Raw genomic sequence first — 9,190 nt, forward strand, 5'->3', positions numbered from 1 at the left:
TGACTTATTCTGTACAAACAGCAAAATTATCTTTATTTCCTGAAGTTTTGTCTCCTCCTCAGCTGTTATTAGATAGATCTCATGTCTAATCTGTCCGAGCATTTGTGCATACATGCAGACATGGCTTTGTGGTGGGTTTTGTATATGTAGAAACAAATTAAAGGTGAGCATTGTTTTTTGTGTATCCTTGCCCCCCAGTACAGCTGATCTATTCAGGAGACTGTAACCATGGACACTGATGAAAGTTTTTTAAAATATCCCTTTTGTTTCAATATAAGTCTTATAAAAAGAATATGCATATTGCTTATTTTAGCATTTGGTGTCTTTCATCATTGATTTTTCTGGAAAGAAGTCACTGCCTTCCTTTTATGCCTATGTCTGCCTTGCTGAAAAAACATTGTGTATCAGGTTGTTCTTTTATAAATCAAATCAATCAAGTTCTAGTTCTGCTCATTCAGTTTATTCTCGAGCTGCTTTATATTCTTTCTCTGGAGTGCCATTGATATTTTGTGTGTATGCAACATCATTATTAAAAAATTTAGGTGTTTGAAGCTGATCAGACAGTTCAAACAGACTCTTCAACATCAGGAGCCTCTGGAATAGCATGTCTCCTTCATTGGGATTTTGTCCATGAGCTTATTTGGGAAGTTTCAGCTAGGTTGGTGCTTAAGTGCCTGGTCTTTGCATGGCTGTGTGTTGAATACTAGCTCCTACCTTTATGTTGCCATCCAGACAGACCAAAGATAAATTATAAGTGATAAAGGATGAGAAGCAGCATTGCAGGTAGGTTTAGAGTAGGTTGCCAAGGACTGAATGGGTCTCAAGGGTTTGTAATGCCAGCTCTCCACCTGTTCTGCAGTTACTGGATTGATTTTTTGTGTGTGTGGCTTGTTGTAAATGAACTACAAGGTAAAGAGACTTCTAATGAGGCATACTAGGTACAAGCAATTGAAGTACTTAAAATATTTCTCTGTAAAGTGTTCTAGTGAGAGTAGTCTCACATATGATGTGCTTTTATGGCAGATACTCATAAATGGAACAAAATATTTTCTGGTGTCTTTCAAGGCAGCACCCTAACTTTAGAGAGATTTGAAAGACAAAATAGAAGAAAACAAATTTGGTTGCTGGTATGATTACCAGCAACTTGCATTGAATTTCAAGGGCATGGGCATAGGTGTTCTGCTCTGGCAAGTCATCTCCTATGTCTCTTTTCAAGTCTTGTCTCCTCTCTTGCACTTAACATGGTATAAATATTTAGGAGTGCAGTGACTTCTCAAGAATTGCTGCTTTGGTAGATGAGCCCTTGGCCCTTCCTTAGCTTACTACATCTTCTAATGCTGAACAACAATGGCTAAGTCAGAAGAATTAAAAGGAGTTTGAATGTGAAGTAGTTTGCTGTGGAAATGCTTTTAATAGCTATATTTGCCCAATTTTATTGTAACAACTGCAGCTGAGAACAAGTAAGTGAATGTGAAATACCAGTGGGGCTTACTGTGTATTTTTTAAATTAAAAATAATTCTTCTTATGAAAGGAAAAGGCAAATGGCTAATTTATTGGTGAATTTCTCAAGTATTTCTCTGTATGTATTAGGTTTGCACAGCCAGGTTTTGGTAGCCAGAGGGTTACAGGGATGGCTTCTTTGAGAAGCTCCCAGAACATTCCCATATGTCTGGCAGCCAATGCCTGGCAACTCTAGGGTGGACCCACCACTGGCCAAGGCCAAGACAGTCAGAAATGGAGGTAACACTTCTGTGGTAACAGATTTAAGAAGAGAAAAAAAGGTTACTGCACAGAAGTAATTGTGGCCAGAGAGCAGAGGGGTGAGAATATGAAGAACAACTCTGCAGACACCAAGGTCAGTGCAGAAGGAGGAGGAGGAGCTGCCCCAGGTGCTGGAGCTGAGATTTCTCTGCAGACCATGGTGCAGGCCACGGTGAAGCAGCTGTGCCCCTGCAGCCCTTGGAGATCTACTTGGAGATACTAAGATCCACCTGCAGCCCATGGAGGAAACCCACACTGAGAGGAGGCTGTGAACCTGTGGGAAATCTGCTGGACCAGGCTCCTGGCAGGGACCTGCAGACCCATGGAGGGACGAACCCACACTGCAGCATGTGTCCTGACAGGGCTTGTGATGTTGTGGGGGACCCACACTGGAGCAGGCTGTGCCTGAAGGATCGCACCCTGCGGAAGAGTGAACCACAGTGGAGCAGTCTGGGGAGGGCTGCTGCCCTTGGGAGGACCCCCACACTGGAGCAGGGGCAGGACTCCTCTCCCTGGATGGTGGCAGAAACAACAGGTGATGAACTGACCATAACTCCCATTCCCTGTCTGCTTGTGCCACTCTGGGGAGGATGTAGAGCCGGGAAGGAGTGAGGGGTGGGGGGAAGATGTTTTAAAGGTTTATTTTACTTCTTAGTATCCTACTCTGATTTTGGTAGTAATAAATTCCATTAATACCCCCAAGTTGAGTCTTTTTTGTCTGTGATGGTATTTGGTGAGTGATCTCTCCCGGTCCATGACTCATGAACCCTTTGTTTTATTTTCCTGTCCTGTGGAGGGGAGTGATACAGCAGCTTTGATGGGGGCCTGGCATCCAGCCAGGGTCACACCAGCACCCTGTAAACCAAGGGTTTTTATGTGTTCTTGATATTTCTGAGCAATGTAGAGAGTTTTGTATGTGCAACCAAGCTGTGCTCCAGAAACTACACAGAACACAGAAACCTCTGTGGTGAAGTCACTCAGCATTTCTGGTGTTGCTTTAGGGGAGATGAGGACAGATTTCTGTTTTTTATGGGGGTTGTGCATTTTTTTTCTTGAGAATAGGTAATACCAGATGCAGATTCAGCAAACAGTGGAAAATAACTTTCACTGAGCAGGTGACAGTTGTGATCTGCCCCTCCTTCATTTCTAGTTTACTTTCTCATGTGAGTTTGCTACTTGACTTGCTTTTTTACACACTTACAGATAGTCTTAATATAATTCCAGTTTTGAATTTTCATAGTTCTTGTCTTCAGCAGCATCTTACCATACTGACTGCTGCAAGTAAATTATGTGTTTAGTGAATTCCTGTCTTGTACAATTCTCTTATTGAATGTCTGCCTTTTTGCAATTCTGCTGCTTTATTTTACAGACACTTGCAGTATCCTTTCTCTTTTAATTCTTATGTGACATAAGCAATACTGATTTTTTTTTTAATCTTATATTTTGTATTAACATCTCCTTCCTACACCTCCCTCCACTGTCATGGTTTTGGATAGGTGATAGTACTCATAAGGTGTGAGTAAACTACGATACATAAAATAAATTACTTATTTCATATTCCTTGCCATTCCTAATACCACTTTTTGGTTGGTTAGCAAATCTAAAAGGGTTTATTTTTCTGACTCTGTCTGCAGCTGTTCATGGAGGGAGAGAATTCTGCTTAGCTGTGTACAGCAGTGCTTAGATTTTGTGCTCAGTCTGTTGCTCTGTATGGGGAGAGAAGAAAATGCAGTCGTTGTGTTTTAAATTTAGTAACTTCTGGTAATTTTGATGATTACTTAAGATGCCTTTTCCGATTATAAATAAACCACATTGTTTAAAATATTTTTGACTAGACTGAATTATGTCCCAAAATTGGAACAGGCTGAGAAGAGTTTGGGAAAGAAATTACCATCAAGTTTTTGCATTCTTAACCGTAAATGGAAACAGAAGGGCATTGACTGACCAGAAGCTTTAATTCTATAGCTCCTCTGGCTAATGTAAAACATTATATACTAAAAATCCTGTCAGATTTAGTTTGTCATGCTTTCTAGGTTCTCTTGGAGGTCTGAAGGTAGTGGAAGGTGTCAAGCCCTGCTGTCTGAAGCTCGTTTGGCAATCTGGGTAGCAGTAAAAGGTGGATATGAGTAGGTATTGGTTTCCTCTGGGACAGGCAAAAGAGGTAACCCAACATCTCTTTCACTGGGAGACCAAGGCCAAGCTGGCAGACACCTGAGGATAACCATGGGCTATTGCAAAGACAGTTTGAGGAGCTCAGGAACTGGACTTCGATGATCCTTGGGAAACCGAAGATGTTCTATGACTCTATTATTTCAAGTCATTGAAAGCAAAATCTGAGGAATACAATGTCTTCCTTGCTCAAACTCCTAGACAAAGGCAGCAGAGTTTGATGAGTAGCTAGGTGGTTATTTGAACTAAGAAGGAAAGATTTCCAGGAAAAAAACTAAATTTGGTCGTTGCTTTTGTATCTGTCAGAATGTATTTACTTCCATGGACTCAGCTACCTGTACAGATTACTTAAATGGCTTCAGAATCTTGCTTCTTTTCAAGTAGTTTTGTCAAGATTTTTGAAATTAGGAGATAGCATGTGGCACACTGGAAGGTCATTGAGCTGAAGTTAGTGATGTAGCTGAACAGGAGCAAAGCAGTGGTTTGGTGTTCTGGGGTGTATCTTTGCCTTCCAAGAGCCTGGTTTCTTTCCTCTGTGTACCATGTGTCATCTGTCATTGTGTGCATGTTATGTGAGTTTTAACATCCACGAGATGGAAATGAAACTCCTTCCAGTGTCTGACCAATAAACATGATGGATTTGGGTGTCACTTCTGATGTCTCATTCTGGGGCCAGAACACCTGTCCTGTGAGGAAGGGCTGAAAAGGCTGAGGTTGTTTAACTTGGGGAAGTCTCCAGGGGGACCTCCTGAAGGGGTCCTATAAGAAAAATGGTGACAGACTTTTAACCAGGGCCTGTAGTGACAGGAGAAGGGGCAGTGGTTTTAACTTGAAAGATGGTAAGTTTAGATTGAATATAAGGGTGACATTTTTGCTGTGAGTGTGGGAGGTACTGGAACAAGGCTGCCTGTAGGAGGTGTGGATTCCCCATCCCTGTAAGTGTTCTAGGCCATGTTGGATGGGCTTTTGAGCCACATGATTTAGTGGAAAGGGGTCCCTGCCGATAGCAAGGTGGTGGACTCCTTGAAAAATCTTCACAAACAAGGTACCAAAGTGTTTTACACTTTATTATCTGAATAATTGTGGATATTTAAAGTTTAATGTTGTAAAGTCATACACAGGAATGTTTCACCCATAACAATATGTTAACTGTGTGTTGTGGTTTGACTAATTTGTATGATGTAGACACTTGATGAATTTTTCCATTACTCATTTTCTCTCAAGCTATAAAATAAATACGCAATACTTGCTACTTCTTCTATGGACTCAGAAGAGTTTGTAATTTTGGAAGAGATTTCAAACAGTAGGTGTGTTTGAAAAATCCTGCTTCTCTATCTGAAATTAGTACATAGGGCTTTATTCTAGGTTAAGAGGTTTTTACAAGGTATTTATCTTCTTTCTTCTTTCTGTGCTTGATCTTAAAGTTTTAAATCTTCAGCATTAAATACAAGCAGAAACCTAAGGAATCACTGTAACTTATTTGTTCTTTGCAGATAAGTGAGGATCGCAGGAGCTTTTAGGTGTATGTAACCACGTGTGATACTTCCCCCTATGAAGTTGTGAACTCCATCTGCTGTATGAAAACTACTGCTAGTTTTAACTGGTGTTCTGATTCACACCATTTCTGTCTGATCACTTATGTGGTACTTCGTGGGCATCCAGGGCCAGAGATTTTCTGGCACAACAAGCCAGCAGTTGTTTTCTGCCAGGGAGACCAATGACTTTAGAACGTGTCCTTGTCAGTTAGGTGGAAACCAGCCATGCTTATGAGCCAAGTTGGATTTCTGCTCTATGAACTGTATGAACAGTAAGAGAAATAGGAGACCTTATACAGATTAGATCTTTCATCCAAACAGACAAAAATTACAAGAGGCAAGAGGACTGCTGAGATTTGGCGTTTTGGGTAAACTCAAGGCTCTGGGATGGGATGAGGTCCAGCTTGTAGGGTGTGTTGGATTTATGTTGTTTTTCAAGGTAAGGCATTTGTGACTAGATATGTTCTGCTTAGCCAGTTCCCTTGGATAGATTGCTCCATGTCAGTACAAGTTGGTCAGTGGCACATCCATACTCCTTCTCTGGGAGACATCTGCCTTAAATACACAGGGCTGCAGGAAACTCGGTTTTTAGCTCTGGGTCTGAAACCACTGGACTCTGACAGGAATATGAGAGCTTGTTCATCAGTGATTACAAATAGGTTTTCTGAATTAATCTAATTGAAAAAGTAACTGTGGAAGTAGATTTGTTTTTCTTACCTAATGTCTATTTAAGACTGCCATGGAATGTAGGTGTCCTTGAGAGCTCTGTGGCCATGGAGATGAATGTCCTTCTCTCAGCAGGTACTCAAAAAGGCTGTGGTCTGTGGATGTGTAAGGTCTACCATAAGGCTTGGATCCTCTTTGTTGCAAATACTGTCACAAATGCTGTGATTTCTAATCCTTTTCTTTCCACTCAGCAAACTGCAGTGTTAGCAGGACAACAAAAGCTGTAGCTTTTGAACATCAGACTGTCCTGGTTCTGGCCAGGAGCAGGATTAATTTTTTGCAGTAGTTGGGATTGGCCAGGCCCAAATGTTATTCAGCACCATCTCATGAGACTGCCAGGGGCAGGAGAAAGGGACTCTGTTTCTCTTTAGGAGAGAAGGGGTTACTTTCTGTCCGGAAAAGGAGGTGTAAGTTGTTTCTTATTCTCGTACCTTTTGTTACTAATATTGCTGCTGTTTCTGTTGTTTATTCTCATTCCTGTTTCCAGTAATTTTTTTTTTTAATCTCAAACCATGATCTTTGCCTTTAGTTCTTCTGATTGAAGGTGTGGGGAGTGATAGGCAATTTGGTTTTAGCTGGATTACTTAGTTGGAGAATACAATTTCTAAGCCATGATGTAGACATGCCCCATGATTCTGTACATGTTGCCTCTGTTAAGGAAATTTTAGAAAACAGTGTGCTTATAACTGCCTTTAACCTCTTAATGGAGTTAAGAGAAAATGCTTAATAGAGGTCAGACCATTTTATGTTTTGACTCCCACTTAGTTTTTAAATTCCATATGGCATTATCTTGTTACATTTTTGTCTGAATGGTCTGACCTGCTCACAGTGATGTCAACATGAATTAAAAATATGTGTTCCTTTTTGGTCATGAATTCTTGGTTTCTGCTAAGTTGTGTGTATTTTGGAATAATTTTGTAGGAGAAATAGCAACATTTCACATACAGCCTGTTCCTACTTGGTTTAGTAGAAAGAACCTAAAAATAAAAAGTCATGACAGTAAGCAAAGTCAAAGTAATAATTCAACTAAAGGAAAGAAGTGTAGCAATTAAATGAAATTTTATTTGTAGTAATTTGCAACTTCTTTTTTCCCCAGCTGTGCACGCTAAGATACATTTAGTCAATACAGTATCTCATTTTCTACAAAATCCCTAAGTGCAATGAAGACTTTAATCTGCTTTTATATTATATAGCAGGAGCACTTTTGTACCAAATTGTAATGCAATAGTCAGGGAACCAAGGAATATTTCCTGTTGATGACTGAAATTGCCTGCCCAGATTCTTGGTCTAGGCCCGTGGACTTGGCATTTATTAAATCTTAATTTGCACTTATACTTTGAACCTGACACTACAGAGCTGACATATATTCTCCCTTCCCACTGACACAAAATATATCTTTATTTATCAGTGCTATGTGGAAAAAGAAGGAGAACAAACTAGTTTGGTGGAAGCACCAGTCATTTAACCTCATTTTCTGTGCATGTTTGATGTGCTTTTAAGAACAGGAAATGATGGTATAGGAGACCTTATCACTTATCTGAGATAAAAAAACCTTCTTTACAATAACAGGCCAGTTGCCATGAATGAGAATTTGTTTCAGGAAGACAATTTAGTTTTTGACCTATAATACCACCTAATAAATATTAAACTTTACTTATTTGACAACTTAGGTCTGCCATGCTCCTAACATGGACAACATAATTTAAACATTCATTTCAGTAGTTGATCAGCTATGTCATACTGAAATAAGGTGTACCTTCCAGACAGATCTCCAGCTGATGACTAGTGCTAATGCAAAGAATCAGTCTTAGTATCTAAGTTTTTGTTGCAGCAGTTTATTAATATTGTTGAGATTTGAAATGAAGACCTGTGGACACTTGCTAATAGAAACCCATTGGTTTTTATTCTGTTGGTGTTGTGAATAATATTTCCTGTGAAGGGGTTGAAATATTATGGAAATGATGACTAAGAACATTTGTTTTAAAATATATTACACTACATTCTTAGCTGTGGATTTAAAAATAAATTGTCTACTGAGGAAAAAATGTTGGGCATGTTCCAATTTCACAACAAAAAGCAGGGGTGGGGGTTAGATACTTTGTAATTGTGCTGAAAAGGAAAAGTGCAGAGTTACTGGATACAGGCATTTCATGGAGACCGAAGAAGTCCAGCTGCACATCTTGCATAAGGGAAAAGCTTAAAAGGCTTTTTCAGTATTTCTGAAAGTCGATGCAATTCTCATTATAACCAGAAAAGGAGAGTTAACAGATGGAGTGGCAAGAACTCCACCCCCAGATCAATTCTCATTTTCATGCAGTGTTTGTTTTTTTTTTGATGTTGCTCATTTGAGTCTTATTTATTTTGTGTAATCAGGTTTTGATACAAAGAATTGAGTTCGTCTAAGGGCACAAGGCCATAATTTGGTGTGTTCCATGTCAAATGAAACATGGGAAGAAACTCTTGTGAGTGTTGCAGGAGATGGTTTAGTACTTAAAGCTTCTAGCCTTTGGACATCATCCTTCAGCCTCTGGTTTTAATCCCAGCCTTTCATGGTTTGTGTGATTTAAACAGGCATGAGCACAAGACCTCTCTGTTCTCCGCAGCCTTCTCTTGTATACCAGCAATAAAAGGCTTTGCTAACAAACGATGTGCACATGGGTCAGTGTTGGACTGTTTAATATCTCCAAAATGAAGATGTTCTCGGTTTCCTTCTGTATCGTCCTGCATCAAAATCCTATTTTCAGAAGTGATGTGGCTTTAAAGAAAAGCCAGTGGTACTTAAATAAAGTTCCTTAACAACATTTGAAAAATGTGCTTGGGTTTCTAAGCATTTCAATGACACAGCTGAAGTAATACCCAAATAAATACATGCAGGTAAGACATGAAATGTTTTTTGAAACAGTCATAGTGGGGAAATTAACAATCATGAAAGGGTAACTGAAAGAAAAATGTGTGTACTCCATGCAGAGCACATGGGCATAGCTGGTTTTGATACCAT

At 39.7% G+C, this 9,190-nt stretch overlaps 1 protein-coding gene across 1 annotated transcript in view; it reads left to right on the forward strand.

Annotated features, from left to right (window-relative positions):
• Nucleotides 1–9,190, forward strand: part of ST7 (suppression of tumorigenicity 7) — a 136,643-nt gene that overhangs the window by 14,591 nt on the left and 112,862 nt on the right. The gene's annotated exons all lie outside the window — the stretch shown is intronic.

Source organism: Haemorhous mexicanus, chromosome 5 (genome assembly GCF_027477595.1).
Source record: "Haemorhous mexicanus isolate bHaeMex1 chromosome 5, bHaeMex1.pri, whole genome shotgun sequence".
Classification (NCBI taxonomy): domain Eukaryota; kingdom Metazoa; phylum Chordata; class Aves; order Passeriformes; family Fringillidae; genus Haemorhous; species Haemorhous mexicanus.